Source organism: Urocitellus parryii (genome assembly GCF_045843805.1).
Source record: "Urocitellus parryii isolate mUroPar1 chromosome 13 unlocalized genomic scaffold, mUroPar1.hap1 SUPER_13_unloc_8, whole genome shotgun sequence".
Taxonomy (NCBI): Eukaryota; Metazoa; Chordata; class Mammalia; order Rodentia; family Sciuridae; genus Urocitellus; species Urocitellus parryii.
This window is the reverse complement of record NW_027551776.1, coordinates 357,165-376,536: the sequence shown is the minus strand read 5'-3', so window position 1 is coordinate 376,536 and position 19,372 is coordinate 357,165. Positions and strand designations below refer to the sequence as shown.

The 19,372-nt window shown below is 36.2% G+C and overlaps 1 pseudogene; it reads left to right on the top strand.

Annotated features, from left to right (window-relative positions):
* The window catches only part of LOC144251449 (glutamate dehydrogenase 1, mitochondrial pseudogene), a 73,483-nt pseudogene that overhangs the window by 42,252 nt on the left and 11,859 nt on the right, over positions 1–19,372 (top strand).

Below are 19,372 nucleotides of genomic sequence, written 5' to 3'. Positions count from 1 at the left end.
GTCAAATAATAATAATAATAATAATAATTTGTTTTTCTTTTTAAATGTTTGGGTATGACTATGCTTTTATTTTACCCTCTTGCAGGTGTTTAAAATGAAGTTTGTCAAAATTGACTTTGTTTATAGGTATTGTTAAAAGTCAGCTTATATCTTTCAGAGTCACTCTTGGGAATGCATGTGAAGCCTCTTGGCTCCTTTTGTCTTCTTTCACAAGTTGTGCCATCTGCCAGCATAGGTCAGGGTTTTGCTGACCACAATTGGCTTCTCTTAGAAGCATAAGGGACATATCTTTCCAATTATCCTCCATTTTGCAGAATGTGCACTGATTTTATTCATGTTCTTTAGGGTTCTTTTAGAGGGTTACCATTGTTCCCTGGATCCTGAATTCTGGATGGCAAGGCAAAATAATTTTTTCTTTGCCATTTTACTTCCTTAAACTTAGACTCCAAGTTCTTGATTTTAAAAATTCTGTGGTCCAGTTTGACCAGTCTTGAAGTGGGAGTAGTGCATTTTAAACTCCATGTATATGATTTATAGTTACCCCTTCCATTTAATTGTGGTCAGTATTATTCCTGGAAGTAAGCCTTATATCCTTTCTGTCCTATAGTTGTTGTCTTATTATCTCAAGTTAACTCAGGCCATTCTATTAGAAGGTATATCTCTGCAAAACACCAACAGGCAACAGTTATAAAGTATACAAGGAAAATACAAAATAAAATTAACAAGATCAAGGTTATATTCAGTTTGAAAAATAGCTATGAACCAAGAAACATACATTTTACAATTTTAAACCTTTAATTAGTTATGTATGATGTCTCCTGTTTACTTTGAGATCACAGTAATATTTACAACAAAAATCTGTCCTTTGAACTTTAAATGAGTTTAAGTCAAGCCTGTTTTGGAGTAAGGTGAGAGACAGTGTCTTATCTCAGGTAAAAAGGGGCTCTTGACAATTAACACATTACAACATTATTTCTGAAAATCACTCAAACAAAAGCAAAGAGAGCTCCCAAATCTCTTTTTTTGTGTGTGAAAAATGTGGCAAAAAGACTTTGCTGCAGGAAAAAGTCTACTCAGTAATACTCCTTTGTGAATTAAGTTTGAATCTGCTTGGGAACACATCATCAACATTTAAACACACCAGGCTTTTCTTATTATCTTTTAAAAATATATTTAACTTCTTATCCCAGTGTATAAAGTAGCATAAATTTATATAAATGTCTTATTGTAAACAAGCAACCTTTATCCAGTAAAAGCACATTCATTGGCATATATAAATTTCCAAATAAATGTGCAATTTTTATATAAGTCTAAAAGAGATTATCACTACAGACAACTTTGGTTTTGAGAATACCAGCTTGGTAAAGTACTCTCCTAAGCTTGGCATTTTAAAAACTTGTAGACTAGAAGAAGAACATGAATATATCTAATATAAAAAATAAGACTAATTTTTAGCATGTCAATTACACAGATGTCTTTATATTAATTAAGTTTAACTTTTAAAGTAAAATTCAGAATCTGAAGTGTATGATAACGATAAATACAGATGTGTATAGTCTAGCAGTACTAGCAAAAACCAAAGAGTATCCTTAAATATCTTATATATTTAGGAAACAGTGTTCATAATTATAAATAGACTTAGTCAAAGCAGACAGATATCATTTAGTTTTTCAAATGGCAGTGTGGCCTTTTTATTCTAGATGCAATGTATGAAAGAGAGGACTTACTGGTTACCTTGCCTGTACCTACACAAATGTTTATTTTGTAAACTTTTACAAAACATTTAAACAGGCTCAGAAAAAACATATTTAGTTTCATATGATTACATATTTTAGTTACATAGGTTATTCATGAAAACTAAGCCTGATCAACATTTTGTCATTTTTTTTCCTCCCAAAGAAAAATTCTAAAAGCAACAGCATACACTTTAAACATTTTATAGCTCTCAAGTCTTATACAGATTGGTGAGCTTTTGTTTTGTTTTGTGTTAGTTATTTTGTTTGTTTGGTACCACAGATTAAATCCAGGGGGCTCTTTAGCACTGAACCATATCCCCATCCCTTTTTATTTTTATTTTTTTTAAATTTTGAAATAGGATCTTGATAAGTTGCTGATGCTGGCTTTGAAATTGTAATCCTTCTGCTTCAACCTCCCTAGGTGATGGGATTAAATGCATGACCACTGCACTCAGCTCAGTGTGAGATGTTTTTAACAAGTGAAATAGGCATATTGTAGGGTATTTGGCAAAGCTGACTCAGTTCATATTTTAAACATTTGTCCAGAAGAGAATGGATCCTTATTAATGCCTCTCTTTAAAAGGGTTATTTCTTCCCCTGGTGTAAGTTATTTTCTCCTTAAACAAAATCTTGGCTAAGATAATACTGATTACCTTTTTTAGGGTACCTTTGGCCTAAAAGGTCCTATTCACTTTTAGTAGACCACCAGCAGAGCAGGCTCTGTTTCATTTTCTAAAAAGACACTTGCAGGTAAATTTGTTGCATTTTAGGTGAAATGTATTTGTACATTTAATTTACACAACAAATTGGACAGTCTGGAACATACAAAACAACTGTGTCTTAATCTTTTTTCTCTCAGTTTAGATTTAAGAGGTTGGAGCACAGGATAGTATGAAACTGACCTATTTCCCTTGTTACAATACCATCAACTTTAAACAGTTCCTTAATCTTAATTGAATTAAGAGACTTTTTTTTTTTTTTTTTTTAATGTCCGGAGCACTCTGTCCAATGAAGGTCACACTGATTATATAAGGACTGTTAGGGACCTCTATCTTCAGAAATTAGCAGGCCATGACATAGATGCCTGCATACATAGGAACTCTAGAAAGCCCCTGTATTTTAGCCCTGTGTACATCAGGCAGGGCTGCACCCAGAAGTGTCCCCTGGCCAAATGTTGCATCCTGTCATATCTTCAAAGGGAAGATCATTTTTGTCCCCAGGTTTTAATCTAATAGTTCTGGAACCTATTACCATGTCTTTTGTGACTGGCAATTTTTATCCCTTGAATAGGAGGTTAATTGTCAGGCAGAAAAAAGGAAGTGGAGGTTACAAAAAATATTAGACTCAAGGACTACAAGTGATCAGCCAATTAGAATATACATTCCAACAATTAGCCCCAACACTTTTTAATGTCTGTTTATCATGGACTCTGATCAATGCCTTTATCCAGAAGCTGTAAGTCCCTGAACTAATATAGTCTAGTTGAAAAGCCTTCTGCCCGTTTCCTTCTCACATCACAGGAATTTTCTCTTTTCTCTTTTCATTCAAATAAATTGATGGATTTTATTATTTGAATCCTTGAGACAAAAAACCAGAAAGAAATCTGTGAGACCTGCAGCCCACAGAATTGTCATCAGAGCTTTGTTCTCAAAAGTAAGGTATCATAAAAAAAAAAAGTAAGGTATCATAATTTTAGACACCCAAACCTGTCCAATTACCAACTAGAAAAAAAATGGTTAAAAACACCTTAGGCATGAGGTTTCTGCTCAGAATAACAGTTTCCCCAGACCTCAGGACTTTCATTGAAATGCAAATGGAAGAAGCCTGAAAGCTCAGTAAGAGTCTAATCTGAGCACCCCCTCACAAAAAAAGTGAAAGTGTCTTTTACCTGAATTTACATTAGACTAAACCAAAAAGTAAATTGTATAGTACTTTTCTAATTACTGGCTGGTTATTTTTTCTAGGCCTCTTGCTTTTTCTCAGATTCTGTATTTTTGAGCTCATGATTTTAATCCTACAGACCTAGGTTAATGTTTTTATGATCAGTCCTATTTTTTTATTATTATTGGTTGTTCAAAACATTACAAAGCTCTTGACATATCAGTCCTATTTTTTATTCAATTATGAACTTTTAAACATTGCAATGGAGATTTCACCTGCAGAAAGCTACCAGGCCTTTACTATTGTGTTATATGTGCATACTTGTGTTATATGTTGAATGTCTATATGTGTGTATGTCCATATATCATGTACATGATATAAAAATTGGCATGTTACCGCTGTTGACCAGTGATGAGTTCTTGCTTCCCCAGTGTTGAAGAATAACACCAAAGAAGCATGCCGAGGCAAGGTTAGAGTAGAAATTAGAAGTTTATTAAAGGACAGCAGAAAAGACTTCTCCCGGAGGAAGAAGGGGACCCAAGAGGTGGAATCCGTGGAAGTGCGGTTGTTTCCCCATTTTATAGTTTTGGTGATGGAATGTAGGTTGGAAGGCCCGAGGGGTGGGACACAGGTGGGCCTAATTATCACCTCTTGGGATGGGATTATCACTTCTCTGGGATGGGCTATTTCCAAATCTGTTGGGGCTGTTGGTTAACACTTCTTTGAGGTGGACTTTGGCCTAGGGCCTTTTCAAGACTTCATAAACATTCCATGAGTTGTCCTGTTTTCCCTGAGTCATTCTCAGTATGGCCTCCATTTTAGATTTCACTCGGTATTAGACCCGATTTACCTAACTACACTGACTACCTAACTTTAAATCTGGCTTCAGGCAGATATATAAGGAGCATTTACAACATTAAAAAAATGGATCCAAATACCTTTAATTTGTATCATTTAAAATGGTTCAATTTATATTGTGTAAACAGATAAAAGTTGTATTTAAAATTGAACTTAACTCAAAAGTCTCTCTAGGTGGTCAAAGAACTAATAAAATGTTAATATTTACAAAATATCTAATATCCCATGGTACTAGAACTTTTCTTCAACAAGGAAGAAATGGTTAGTACTGTTTAATATACTTGTCTAATATCTTGATAAAAATAAGTAAAGTTGATTTGATATGAAATTACTCCTAAATATGTTTGTTAAACATCTGATTAATTTACAAGGTTAAAATGCCAACTGTTAAATATATCATCAAGTACTCTTAACTCTTTGGATTCCATTGGGTAACATTATTGATGTTTTCATAAATTGGTAAATAAAAAAAGGGGGAAGGAGCTAAAGTTATTTTGTCTTTACTAAAAAAAAATGTTTTACTAAAAATTTAAAGTCCAAACAGGTATAATTCTATATACTTAAACATTGTGTTCTCATAAAATGGTAAACAGATGTGATTCTATGTACAAAGGTTTATTAAAGATTGCTATATACAAAGGCCCAAAAGTTTCAACTATTCCAAATAAGAGTAATGTAAGTAACATAAAGTATTTTTTTAGTAAAATTAAATAATTTGTCTTGTCTAAATTCAGAAACATACAAGAATTGTTTAAAATTGTAAACAAAAAAGGGGGGTAACAGATTGGAAAGAGGAATTAAAAATTATATATATATATATATATATATATATATATATATATATATATATATAATTAAAGAATATACACATACACACAAACACACATATACACTCACCTCCACCTGAATATGTAAAAAGATCAGTCAAGGGTAATTGAAGTTTTTTCTTAAGGTCAAATATTAATACACTGATATAAACCAAAGTTTAATCTATACGTTAAAAAGACAAGGATTTCTTAAAACATTAATTTACCCATAACATTATGTTTATTAATTCTTGGTTATTTTTTTTTTGAGCAAGTAATTTTAAAGAAATTAAGTATTATCTAACTATGGTTAAACAACAACAGTTATTTTGAAATATTATAATATGTTATTTTCTTAGGAGTGGAATTTTAATTTATAATAAAACATCAATATAATTATGGTGCTATTATTCTTTTTTTATATATTAAATATGTTCATATCTTCTAGGTATACAAGTCTTTAAGGTAGAAGCTTTAAAAAAAAAAATTATATCAAGCTAGGGTTCTCCAAACTAAAGTTGTATGGTAATTTTGGGCTTATAAGGATGACAAACTTTATTGGAGATTTATTTATATCATTTAATGTTCTATAACTGAACTTGTTATCAATATGATATAAAGTTTTATGTTACTTTTTACATTGGAGTATGATTTAAATATTTTTTAAGTTAATGAGAGCCTAAATTATATAAAGTTTCATACTATGAAACATGAAAGTATTTTGCTACTTTTCCACAAAGATTAAAAGCTTTCAGCCTTTCTTTAATTCATGTTTTAAATGTGATATTCATGTGAACTCAAGCAACAATATATACAAACTTTGTAAAATGATATTTAAGAAAAAAGATCGACTTCAGATAGAACACTTCACCTAAGATCTGTAGGAGCTCTGCCTTACTTGAGATAAGGATCTGCCTCCCACCTTACTTTTGGAACATTTTACCTCTTTTGGGACCATGGCCATCATTGGGTGTTGGCTGAGGTGGCCTCATGGGTTCTTCTAGAGCATTTCCATATACATGAGCTGGCTGGATTGGCATGCATGGGCTTTTGACCTTAGCCCTGCCTAATGGTTTAACCTGAAATCTGCCTAGGCTCTTAGTGATAGTGATGTAATTGCCCCCTCTTAGTTCTCGCTACTTTCTCTCCTTTCTCCCTCCTTCAATCACTATATAACCTTGTCCCTGACACAATAAAGCTGAGATCTGCTGCAGCTTCATGGCTGACACAACCCCCAGCTCAGTGTGGTTTCTTCCCAATCTTGGGTTGGGGACTGGGCCGTGACCCTTACCCTCTCGCTCAGCCCCTCGGAGATGACAGGCTGGTCCTGCCTGTCTCCCATGTACCCTTGTTGCAGGTAGCAACACCTTACTACATGTCAGAATGATTCCAAATCACGCCAGACTTCAGTTCATTTAAAGTTGTGTTCGAAGAATTGATTTTTGTTGTTAAAATTAGTAGAATCTCAAACAGTGAATATAATATATAATTCAGCCAAAATTCAAGATAGGTTTTACACAAACTAAATATGTTTTTACTCTTGTTTTATTTTGTATTTTCCTTATAAACTGTATAAATGTTGCCTGTTAATGTATTGCAGAGGTATTGTTTCAAGAACACACACCCTTAGTTAATTTAAGATAACAAGCTATCACCTACAGGACAGATAAGATTGTGCAGACCCCAATTAATAAAAAGGGGTAAATGACTATAAGGTTATAGACATTAAATTTAAAGCCCAGTATTATTAATTTAAGACTGGTGAGACTGACTTGATAGATGTTTAAGATCAAGACATAAAAATTAAAGTTTAATTAAAAGAACCAAGAACCAATATTTGGCCTTGCCCTCTGAGTCAGTCTAAATCCAGGGAACAGGGAACTTCTGGGCTTTGAAACTCTGGGCCACATAGCCTTCCAATCAGGGAGATTAATGAGACCACTGGAGAACAGAAAGCCAATTGATGCACTTGCCATGAACAGGAGGGTTATTGGAGAAAGAAGACATCCTGGTGCTTCGAAGGGAAACCACATGTTCAAGCAAGACCTGGATCCATCCTAGAGAAAATGGCAGTAGCAGAACTAAGAAACTGTTTTCAAGTTGCTCCAAGAGTGACTCCCATGAAAACTCAGCTGACTGTTAACAATAGGTACAAACAAAAGTCAGTTTGAAATAGTATGCCATGTAGATAATTAGCCTACTATCTGCATTTATATTATGCTTGTCAGAATCCTGTTAGCTGTAAGATCTCAAGATACCCCTCTTTGCAAATTTTTGTGCTATAAAATCCTGTTCCTGGAGAACTGGGGGCTGGTCTCTAGCCTGCACTAGGAAAAACAGCTGCTGGTCACCTCTCTTTGGGTACACATATACAAGTTTGCTTTTTTTTTTTAATTTATTTTTTTTAATGTTGGTTGTTCAAAACATTACATAGTTCTTGATATATCATATTTCACATTTTGATTCAAGCGGGTTATGAGCTCCCATTTTACCCCGTATACAGCTTGCAGAATCACATCAGTTACACTTCATTGCTTTACATATTGATAAACTCATGTCTGTTGTATTCTGCTGCCTTTCCTATCCTCTACTATCCCCCCTCCCCTCCCCTCCCCTCCCCTCTTCTCTCTCTACCCCCACTACTGTAATTCATTCCTCCCCCTTGTACTGTTTTTCCCTTTCCCCTCACTTCCTCTTGTATGTAATTTTGTATAACCCTGAGGGTCTCCTTCCATTTCCATGCAATTTCCCTTCTCTCTCCCTTTCCCTCCCACCTCTCATCCTTGTTTAATGTTGGTCTTCTTCTCGTGCTCTTCTTCCCTAGTCTGTTCTTAGATACTCTCCTTATATCAAAGGAGACATTTGGCATTTGTTTTTTAGGGCTTGGCTAGCTTCGCTTAGCATAATCTGCTCTAATGCCATCCATTTCCCACCAAATTCTATGATTTTGTCATTTTTTACTGCAGAGTAATACTCCATAGTATATAAATGCCACATTTTTTTTTATCCATTCATCTATTGAAGGGCATCTAGGTTGATTCCACAGTCTTGCTATTGTGAATTATGCTGCTATGAACATCGATGTAGCAGTGTCCCTGTAGCATGCTCTTTTTAGGTCTTTAGAGAATAGACTGAGAAGGGGAATGGCTGGGTCAAATGGTGGTTCCATTCCCAGCTTTCCAAGAAATCTCCATACCGCTTTCCAAATTGGCTGCACCAATTTGCAGTCCCACCAACAATGTACCAGTGTACCCTTTTCCCCACAACCTCGCCAGCACTTATTTTTGTTCGACTTCATAATGGCTGCCAATCTTACTGGAGTGAGATGGTATCTTAGGGTGGTTTTGATTTGCATTTCTCTGACTGCTAGAGATGGTGAGCATTTTTTCATGTACTTATTGATTGATTGTATGTCCTCCTCTGAGAAGTGTCTATTCAAGTCCTTGGCCCATTTGTTGATTGGGTTATTTGTTATCTTATTGTCTAATTTTCTGAGTTCTTTATATATTCTGGATAATAGGGCTCTATATGAAGTTTGAGGAGTAAAGATTTGTTCCCATGATGTAGGCTCCCTATTTACCTCTCTTATTGTTTCTTTTGCTGAGAAAAAAATTTTAGTTTAAGTAAGTCCCATTTGTTGATTCTAGATGTTAACTCTTGTGCTATGGGTGTCCTATTGAGGAATTGGAGCCCGACCCCACAGCATGTAGGTCATAGCCAACTTTTTCTTCTATCAGATGCCATGTCTCTGATTTGATATCAAGCTCCTTGATCCATTTTGAGTTAACTTTTGTGCTTGGCGAGAGAAAGGGATTCAGATTCATTTTGTTGCATATGGATTTCCAGTTTTCCCAGCACCATTTGTTGAAGATGTAATCCTTCCTCCATTGCATGCTTTTAGCCCCTTTATCAAATATAAGAAAGTTGTAGTTTTGTGGGTTGGTTTCTGTGTCCTCTATTCTGTACCATTGGTCCACCCGCCTGTTTTGGTACCAGTACCATGCTGTTTTTGTTACTATTGCTCTGTAGTATAGTTTGAGATCTGGAATCGCTATACCACCTGATTCACACTTCCTGCTTAGTATTGTTTTTGCTATTCTGGGTCTTTTATTCTTCCATATGAATTTCATGATTGCTTTCTCCATTTCTACAAGAAATGCCGTTGGGATTTTGATTGGCATTGCATTAAACCTATAGAGAACTTTTGGTAATATCGCCATTTTGATGATGTTAGTTCTGCCTATCCATGAACAGGGTATGTTTTTCCATCTTCCAAGGTCTTCTTCAATTTCTCTTTTTAGGGTTCTGTAGTTTTCATTGTATAAGTCTTTCACCTCTTCTGTTAGGTTGATTCCCAAGTATTTTATTCTTTTTGAGGATATTGTGAACGGCGTGGTTGTCCTCGTTTCCATTTCAGAGGATTTGTCGCTGATATACAGGAATGCCTTTGATTTATGCGTGTTGATTTTATAACCTGCCACTTTGCTGAATTCATTTATTATCTCTAATAGTTTCTTTGTAGACCCCTTTGGGTCTGCTAGATATAGAATCATGTCATCTGCAAATAGTGATAATTTAAGTTCTTCTTTTCCTATTTTTATGCCTTTAATTTCTTTCGTCTGTCTAATTGCTCTGGCCAGTGTTTCGAGAACTACGTTGAACAGAAGTGGTGAAAGAGGGCATCCCTGTCTTGTTCCAGATCTTAGAGGGAATGCCTTCAATTTTTCTCCATTCAGAATGATGCTAGCCTGAGGCTTAGCTTATATTGCTTTTACAATGTTGAGGTATGTTCCTGTTATCCCTAGTTTTTCAAGAGTTTTGAACATAAAGTGATGCTGTACTTTGTCGAATGCTTTTTCCGCATCTATCGAGATGATCATATGGTTCTTATTTTTAAGTCTATTGATGTGGTGAATAACATTTATTGATTTCCGTATATTGAACCAACCTTGCATACCAGGGATGAATCCTACTTGATCATGGTGCACAATTTTTTTGATATGTTTTTGTATCCGATTCGCCAGAATTTTATTGAGGATTTTTGCATCTAGGTTCATTAGAGATATTGGTCTGTAGTTTTCTTTCTTTGAAGTGTCTTTGTCTGGTTTCAGAATCAGGGTGATGTTAGCCTCGTAGAATGAATTTGGTAGTTTTCCCTCTTTTTCTATTTCCTGAAATAGCTTGAAAAGTATTGGTATTAGTTCCTCTTTAAAGGTTTTGTAAAACTCTGCTGTATACCCGTCCGGTCCTGGGCTTTTCTTAGATGGTAATCTTTTGATGGTTTCTTCTATTTCCTCAATTGATATTGGTCTGTTTCGGTTGTCTATATCCTCCTGACTCAATCTGGGCAGATTATATGACTTAAGAAATTTATCGATGCCTTCACTATCTTCTATTTTATTGGAGTATAAGGATTCAAAATAATTTCTGATTATCTTCTGTATTTCTGAAGTGTCCGTTGTGATATTGCCTCTTTCATCCCGTATGCTGGTAATTTGAGTTCTCTCTCTTCTTCTCTTTGTTAGCATGGCTAAGAGTCTGTCAATTTTATTTATTTTTTCAAAGAACCAACTTTTAGTTTTGTCAATTTTTTCAATTGTTTCTTTTGTTTCGATTTCATTAATTTCAGCTCTGATTTTAATTATTTCTTGCCTTCTACTTCTTTTGCTGTTGTTTTGCTCTTCTTTTTCTAGGATTTTGAGATGAAGTATGAGATCATTTATTTGTTGTTTTTTTCTTTTTTTAAGGAATGCACTCCAAGCAATGAATTTTCCTCTTAGAACTGCTTTCAATGTGTCCCATAGATTCCGATATGTTGTGTCTGTGTTTTCATTTAACTCTAAGAATTTTTTAATTTCCTCCTTGATGTCTTCTAAAACCCATTGATCATTCAGTAACCTATTGTTCATTCTCCAAGTGATGCATGATTTTTCCTTCCTTCTTTTATCGTTGATTTTCAGTTTCATTCCATTGTGATCAGATAAGATGCATGGTATTATCTCTACTCCTTTATATTGACTAAGAGTTTCCCTGTGACATAATATATGATCTATTTTTGAGAAGGATCCATGTGCTGCTGAGAAAAAAAGTGTAGCTGCTTGATGTTGGGTGGTATATTCTATATATGTCAATTAAGTCTAGGTTGTTAATTGTATTATTGAGTTCTATAGTTTCCTTATTCAACTTTTGTTTGGAAGATCTGTCCAGTGGTGAGAGAGGTGTGTTAAAGTCTCCCATGATTATTGTATGGTGGTCTATTAGACTCTTGAACTTGAGAAGAGTTTGCTTGATGAACATAGCAGCCCCGTTGTTTGGGGCATATATATTTATGATTGTTATGTCTTGTTGGTGTATGGTTCCCTTGAGCAGTATGTAGTGTCCCTCTTTATCCCTTTGGATTAACTTTGGCTTGAAATCTATTTTATTTGATATGAGTATAGACACTCCTGCTTGTTTCCGCAGTCCATATGAGTGATATGATTTTTCCCAACCTTTCACCTTCAGTCTATGTATATCTTTTCCTATCAAATGCGTCTCCTGCAGGCAGCATATTATTGGGTCTTGTTTTGTGATCCATTCAACTAGCCTGTGTCTCTTAATTGGTGAGTTTAAGCCATTAACATTTAGGGTTATTATTGAGATATGGTTTGTTCTTCCAGCCATAGTTTGTTTATTAATGCTATTAAACCTGATTTGTTTTCCTCTTTGATTATTTTCCCCCCTTTACTGTCCTACCTCCCACTGTTGGTTTTCATTGTTGTTTTCCATTTCCTCTTCCTGTAGTGTTTTGCCAAGGATTTTTTGAAGAGATGGTTTTCTAGCTGCAAATTCTTTTAACTTTTGTTTGTCGTGGAATGTTTTAATTTCATCTTCCATCCTGAAGCTTAATTTCGCGGGATACCCGATTCTTGGTTGGAACCCATTTTCTTTTAGCGTTTGAAATATGTTATTCCAGGATCTTCTAGCTTTTAGAGTCTGTGTTGAGAGATCAGCTGTTATCCTGATTGGTTTACCCCTAAATGTAATCTGCTTCCTTTCCCTTGTAGCTTTTAAAATTCTCTCCTTATTCTGTATGTTGGACATCTTCATTATAATGTGTCTAGGTGTGGATCTCTTATGATTTTGCACATTCGGCGTCCTGTAGGCTTCTAGGATTTGGGATTCTGTCTCAGTCTTCAAGTCTGGGAAGTTTTCTTGTATTATTTCACTGAATAGATTGCTTAATCCTTTGGTTTGGAGCTCTGTGCCTTCCTGTATCCCAATGACTCTTAAGTTTGGTCTTTTGATATTATCCCATAGTTCTTGAATGTTTTGCTCATGGTTTCTTAGTAGACTTGCTGAGCTATCTATGTTCTTTTCAAGTTGAAATACTCTGTCTTCATTGTCTGATGTTCTAACTTCTAAGTGATCCACTCTGCTGGTAGTATTCTCAATTGAGTTTTTAAGTTGGTTTCTTGTTTCCTGCATTTCTAGGATTTCTATTTGTTTGTTTTTTATTACCTCTATCTCCCTGTGAAATTGATCTTTTACTTCCTGGATTTGTTTGTCAATGTGATCTTTCATTGTCTGATTTTGCTGTCTCATGTCTTCCTTGAGACTCCAGATCATCTGAAGCATGTATGTCCTGAGCTCTCTATCTGACATTCCATCTGTTGCAGCTATTACCTCTTCTAAAGTTGAGTTGACCTGCATTGCCTGTGGTCCTTTCTTTCCTTGTCGTTTCATACTGCTGGCGTTTCTTTCTGCTTGGTGAAATTGTTGTGTCTTTGATATTTTCCCTCTATTTATTTATATTGCTCTTGTATAGTTTAAAAATCACCCTTGCAGAGCAGGTAGTGGCTGTGATCCTCCTCCAATTAGTGTGATCCATCTACCATGCTGGAAGGCCCTAGGTCTGCTCTGCTGGTCGGTCAAAGGTCTGCCTACCCAGCAGGCGCCAGGGGCACCTGTGTCACTCCGTAGGTTGCTGGGCCTAACCTCCCGATGGGTTGCAGGTTCGCCTAGCTTGCAGGCACTGGGGGAGGTGCTGGTTCTGCCCCTCAGCAGGCTTTGGGCCCGCTCTGCTGGTATTCACAGTCCCGCCTACCTTGCAGACACTGGGGGAGGGGACGGGCCTGGCCCTCAGCCGGCCGCCGGACCTGTCCTAGTGGGTCCGGTCCGCATTCCCTGCGGGCGCGTGTAGCTGCTCTGTCACTTGGCTGGTTGCTGGGCCTGACCCGCCCGCCCGAGGGTTGCAGGTTCGCCTATCTTGCATGCACTGGGTGAGGGGCCGGTTCCGCCCCTCAGCAGGCTTTGGGCCCGCTCTGCTGGTGTTCCACAAGTTTGCTTTAATTTGATTTAAAATTGGAGTCAGTGGTCTTTTCTTCATGTCAGGTTTCAGCACACAAGCCCATCACTTCCATCTATATATGTATTTTTACCTGGTGTTCTCCATATGTATCTGCCCCAAATTCCCTCCTTATGTGAGATTAAGGCCCCTCTTAATAACCACATCTTAACTCACTGCAAAGACTATTTCAAAATTAGGACATATTCTCAGCTTCTAGGGTTTTGTGTTGAACCAAGATGAAAAGAAAAGATCACCAACTCCAATTTTAAATCAAATTAAAGCAAGCTTATATTGTGTACACAAAGGAAGCTGGCCAGCAACTGTCTTACAAAACTGGGCTAGAGATCAGCTCAGCTCTCAGAGAAGAAAAGGTTTATATAATAAAGAAAAGTTCCAAAAGGGGGGTGTCTTGGGAACTTATAGCTAACAAGGTTCTGTCAAACATAATACAAGAAAAGATAGCAGATTAATGATCTGCATGGAATTTTATTTCAAGGTAGGGAGTAAATTTAGATCCCAACACCAGAATTTAGGAAGTGCTCCTGAGGTTTCAGAGAGAGTTGTTATCTGGTCAGGAGGAGCCAGGATTTATGAGGTGCCAATAAGCTTTTAGAGAGGATTGTTATCTGGCGAAGGAGAGCCAGGCATGGGTGAGTTTAGAGGAGGAGCAGGAATTACAAACAAGATTAAAAACTGCAGTAATTTATAGTAAAAGAGAAATTAACTTTTCGTGACTTTGTGATGAGATGGCTCTAAATCTTAAGATGAAATTAGGCTGGGTTCATCATTTTGATCCTCAACATATCTTTTCATAGGACACATTCAACTCATGACAACATAGAAAAATGCCTTGGAGAAATATTATTATTGGAGGTTGGAGGTGGGAGATTAGGGGCAAGAGTAGATGTGTGCTAATTATTAGGAACTTCAAGGAAATAAAAATGAATATATTCATATGTTTGTCTCTTCTTTAAAAAAGTGGGAAAATGTGTATGGAACTTACAATGAAAGTAGCTACCCATAGGAAGCGACATTGGGATAGAAAGAAATGGCAGGTACACTTATCAATAAGTTTTTGAACTACTTAGATTTTAGTGTTGCATAATAACATTAGCTATCCCATAAGGAAATAAGAAGTTTACAACTGGTGTATTAAGGTATTCAGCAACCAAATAGTTGAGGGTATTCTCCCTCAACTTTCAGTATTAGGAGTACCCTTCCAGAACAAATTTCCAATCTCATCCTCAGACCTGAACTTCTAGATTTCTGATTGGCCAAACTGATAACATTTTATTTTCTGATCAGACCCTATATCAAAATAAAGATCTTAAATAGATAAAAAAGAATTACTACTATAAATTGAAACTGAATAAGAGAACATTATCAACAACTTTATGAAAATACATTAAAGTATATAAAATTTATTATTTTCATTGTAAATATTAAATAATAATAGTTAACAAAATATATAATTAAGTACATGATATAATAAAAGTATAAAATATTTAATTACAAAATTTACAAACAGACAACATGATTGTTTGGTAAAGTGATTCAATAATCTATATCTAAATGCAATCACCCTCAAGGTTCAATTTTACATGTGAGTTTCCTGAAATGTGTAGAATTTTATTTCCTTATATAAATTATTCTAATGATTTTTTAAATAAAGAGCAGGAAAGAATTCCAGTGAAACTATTATAACTGTGATATTATAATTTGTCAAAGACATAAGAAAATAAAATTACAGACTAATCTAGCTTGTCAATACCAGGAGTACCAAGGAGTATTAATCAAGCTTGTCAATACCAGGAGTACCTAGAACAAACCAAATTAATAAAATGAAAATCCAAATATAATATTTCCAAAAGATGCCAGTAACAAATTTAAAAATAAAAACAGAGGGTCATGTCAATTAGCAAGTAGAATATATACAGAAACACAATAATGAGTTAACATAAAATTTATTTAAGCTATTTCTATTATTTTTAGGTTAAAAATGTAAGCTATACCTTTACTCCAATAGTATAAAAAAGTAGTCAATGGAATTAAATGCATGTTTTACTAAACTTTATCATCACTGTAAACAAAAGACTTGACAAGGACAATTCAGAGGAGGGGAAGTGTATTTAGAGGTTCAGTACATAGATGGCCAACCTCATTGCTCTGGCCCTGAGGTGAGACATAACATCATGGTAGAAGGGTATATAGGAGAAAAGCAGCTGAGAACATGGTCACAGAAAGCAGAAAAAAGTGCTTTGCTCACAGGGACAAATATAAACCTGTAAGGCACTCCCCAGTGATCTATATCCTCCAATCACACCCTACTTACCTTCAGTGGCAACCCAGTTAATCCACATTGAAGCAGACCAGATACTCCAACCCAAAAGACCCTTGCCATAATTAAGCTTCTCCTGTCAGATTAGCAGGATGTTTATTGTGGATGGCATTTTTCTCTTTCTTGTAAATGCCAGGTTTGCACACAAAAGGTGTGACAGAGTTAGTCTGCAAGCTTGTTGTACAAAAAGCTATTATCTCTGTTTTCTTGGTCAAATTTGTAAAAACCTGTGTCTGGTCCGGGGGATGGAACATGGAGCACTTTCCATGTGAACCTCCAACTCCCTTTCCCCCTAGGTATAAAGTTCAAAGAATGTCCAAGATCTTTGTTCAGAGGAAAATTTCTTAGGCAAGAGGTATCTTTGAACCCTGCAGTCAATAAACCTGCTTTCTATGATGAACTCATCCTAATTCCATTTTAAGATCTGGAGCCATCTCATCACAAGTTCTTAAAGAGTTTATTTTTGTTTTACTATAATTATTAACATTTCAATTTGGCCCAGCCATATACTGATGTTTACACTTGTTTGGAAATTCTGCACATACTCTTAACTCACCCATCCCTGCCTCTCCTGGACAAGATAACAACCTTCTTTAAAATCTCAGAGGCTCCTCATAAATTCTGATGTTGGAATCTGAATTTACTCCCTACCTTGAAATGTTAAGCCATGTATATCATTAACCTGCTATCTGTCCTTGTATTACACTTGCCAGAACCCTGTTAGCTGTAAGTTCCCAAGACACCTACTTCTGTAACTTTTTGTTTGTTTGTTTTAGGTGGACACAATATCTTTATTTTTTTATGTGATTTTGAGAATCGAACCCAGAGCCCTGTGCATGCCAGGTGAGCATGCTACCACTTGAGCCACATACCCAGCCCTCTGTAACTTTTTGTTACAAAAAAAAAAACAAAACAAAACAAAACCTAGCCCTTAAGCCACATATTGTCCTCTGGCATGGCCTTGGGTGAGGCAGTCACTGATCAGCTCTCTTGTGTATACAAGAAAACTTGTAAACTTTTTTTTTTTATTTTTTTCTTTTTTCTTTTTTTTTATTGTTGGTAGTTCAAAACATTACATCTATTTTGATATATTTCACAGTTTGATTCAAAAGGGTTATGAACTCCCATTTTTACCCTGTATACAGATTGCTGAATCACATCAGTTACATCAATTACATTTCCATTGATTTACATATTGCCATTCTAGTGTCTGATGAATTCTGCTCTCTATCCTATTCTCTACTATCCCCCCTCCCCTCCCCTCCCCTCCCCTCTTCTCTCTCAACCCCCTTTACTGTAAAACACTTCTTCCACTTGTATTATTCTTTCCTTATCCCTCACTTCCTCTTGTATGTAATTTTGTATAACCCTGAGGATCACCATCCCTTTCCATGCAATTTCCCTTCTCTCTCCCTTTCCCTCCCCCCTCTCATCTCTATTAATGTTGATCTTCTTCTCCTGTTCTTCGTCCCTACTCTGTCCTTAGTTACTTCCCTTATATCAAAGAAGTCATTTGGCATTTGTTTTTTAAGGATTGGCTAGCTTCACTTAGCATAATCTGCTCTAATGCCATCCATTTCCCTCCGAATTCTATGATCTTCTTAATGCAGAGTAATACTCCATTGTGTATGAATGCCACATTTTTTTTATCCATTCATCTATTGAAGGGCATCTAGGTTGGTTCCACAATCTTGCTATAGTGAATTGTGCTGCTATGAACATCGATGTAGCAGTGTCCCTGTAGCATGCTCTTATTAGGTCTTTGGGGAATAGACCGAGAAGGGGAATAGCTGGGTCAAATGGTGGTTCCATTCCCAGCTTACTTGTAAACTTTTACACATGTAAACTTTCTTTAATTTGCTTTAAAATTGGAGTCAGTGGTCTTTGCTTTGGTTTGCAAGTTCAACATCTGAAAATTCTTCTTACTTCCAGCCTATTTTCTCCTACTTCAACATAAGTAGATTAATCTACTGATTGGGTTTCAACTTTTGTCATCGAATCATTTCACCTCTGAAGCTTCTTGTATTGTCTCACACATAAACTTGTGGGGACACCTCAAATCTAAGCCATAACAGTGCACATCCATAATTTAAATAAAATTTTAATAAAATGGTTATAAAAGGGAAGTAATAAGAAATTAATAAAATATATCTAACTGAAACAGAGTGCAATCTAAAAACAAGTTAAATACATTATATTTAAAGTGGGGAATGAGTAAAGAGCTCATGTGGGATGATAACTAATGGCTCAGCTAGAGGTTTACAGAAAGAGGACAAAGGTCACAAGCGCTGATATCTGGTCTCCCTTACAATTCCTGTTGGTCCTTATGGCTCCTATTCAATTAGAGAATCCCTCAGAAAGCCCATAGCAAGAGACAGGGTGCTTTGAGTTTACAATTTACAATTTATTATGAAGTACTCATTGAATGTGGCTTGAAAATCTTCATTTCTTTTAAGACTATGAAAGACTTTGAAAAAAACACTGTGTGAGCCTTTGCCTCTGTCAAAATGTGAGTGATCCTGGAAAAGGCATTTATTCTCTCAAACTCAGCTATCATCTCACCAACTGAGACTCAAATTCATTTCCTGTATGTGTGTTTAATGCAGAAAATTATACAATCCACCCCAACAGGATGGTGGAGGCTTATGTAATCCACCCAATGAACAGTAAATATCTCCTAAATTAAATAGCAGTTATTACATATTCAGTGGTTATTATCTAGCAGTTTGATAACTCCTTTACAAGTGATATTGTAGCTAACACTCAAAGCAATTGAAATCACCAGTAGCTTCATTTTTTTGATAAGAAACCTGTTACCCAGCTTTCTTACCTCTGTCCTGGTTATATGTGACAGTACTGAAGATAACTTGAGCCTGTCTGGGTTCTGAGCTCAGGCTATCACCTTAGAGCCACATCCTGACATTCTGACAGTATCAGAGCCTACCTTATACCATCAGGAGTCACCACACAACCAGGCTTGTACAATTGCTTCAGCACTTGCTTCAGCACTGCCCAAGTCCCAAGATCAGGGAACAGACTTTTACAGGGATCTTAATAGCATGAAAGTCCAGGCATGACCCTGGCACTGAGGGATCAAGCTTTGGGTGGGACTGAGGATCCTGGAACTTCCTTCCTGCTCTAAGTAAGAGGGCCTACTTCTCAGCATTGCTGTAAGTTGCCTGTTGAGGCCAGAGACCTCAGTGGTGCCTCCTGTGCAAGTGCTCAGTTCCTGAGACTCAGGAACCTCTATCCCTTAGAAGCAGATAGGTTGGAACAGGTGACTAGGAGGCATACTCAGGAGCACAGACACAGAGGGAGTCTGTGGATACTGGAGGGGAGCACAATGGGGGAGATTGTATTTCCAGCAGGTTTCACATGAGCTGTGACTTTTGAAGGAAGTAAACAGTTTAATCCTGAAAGATGA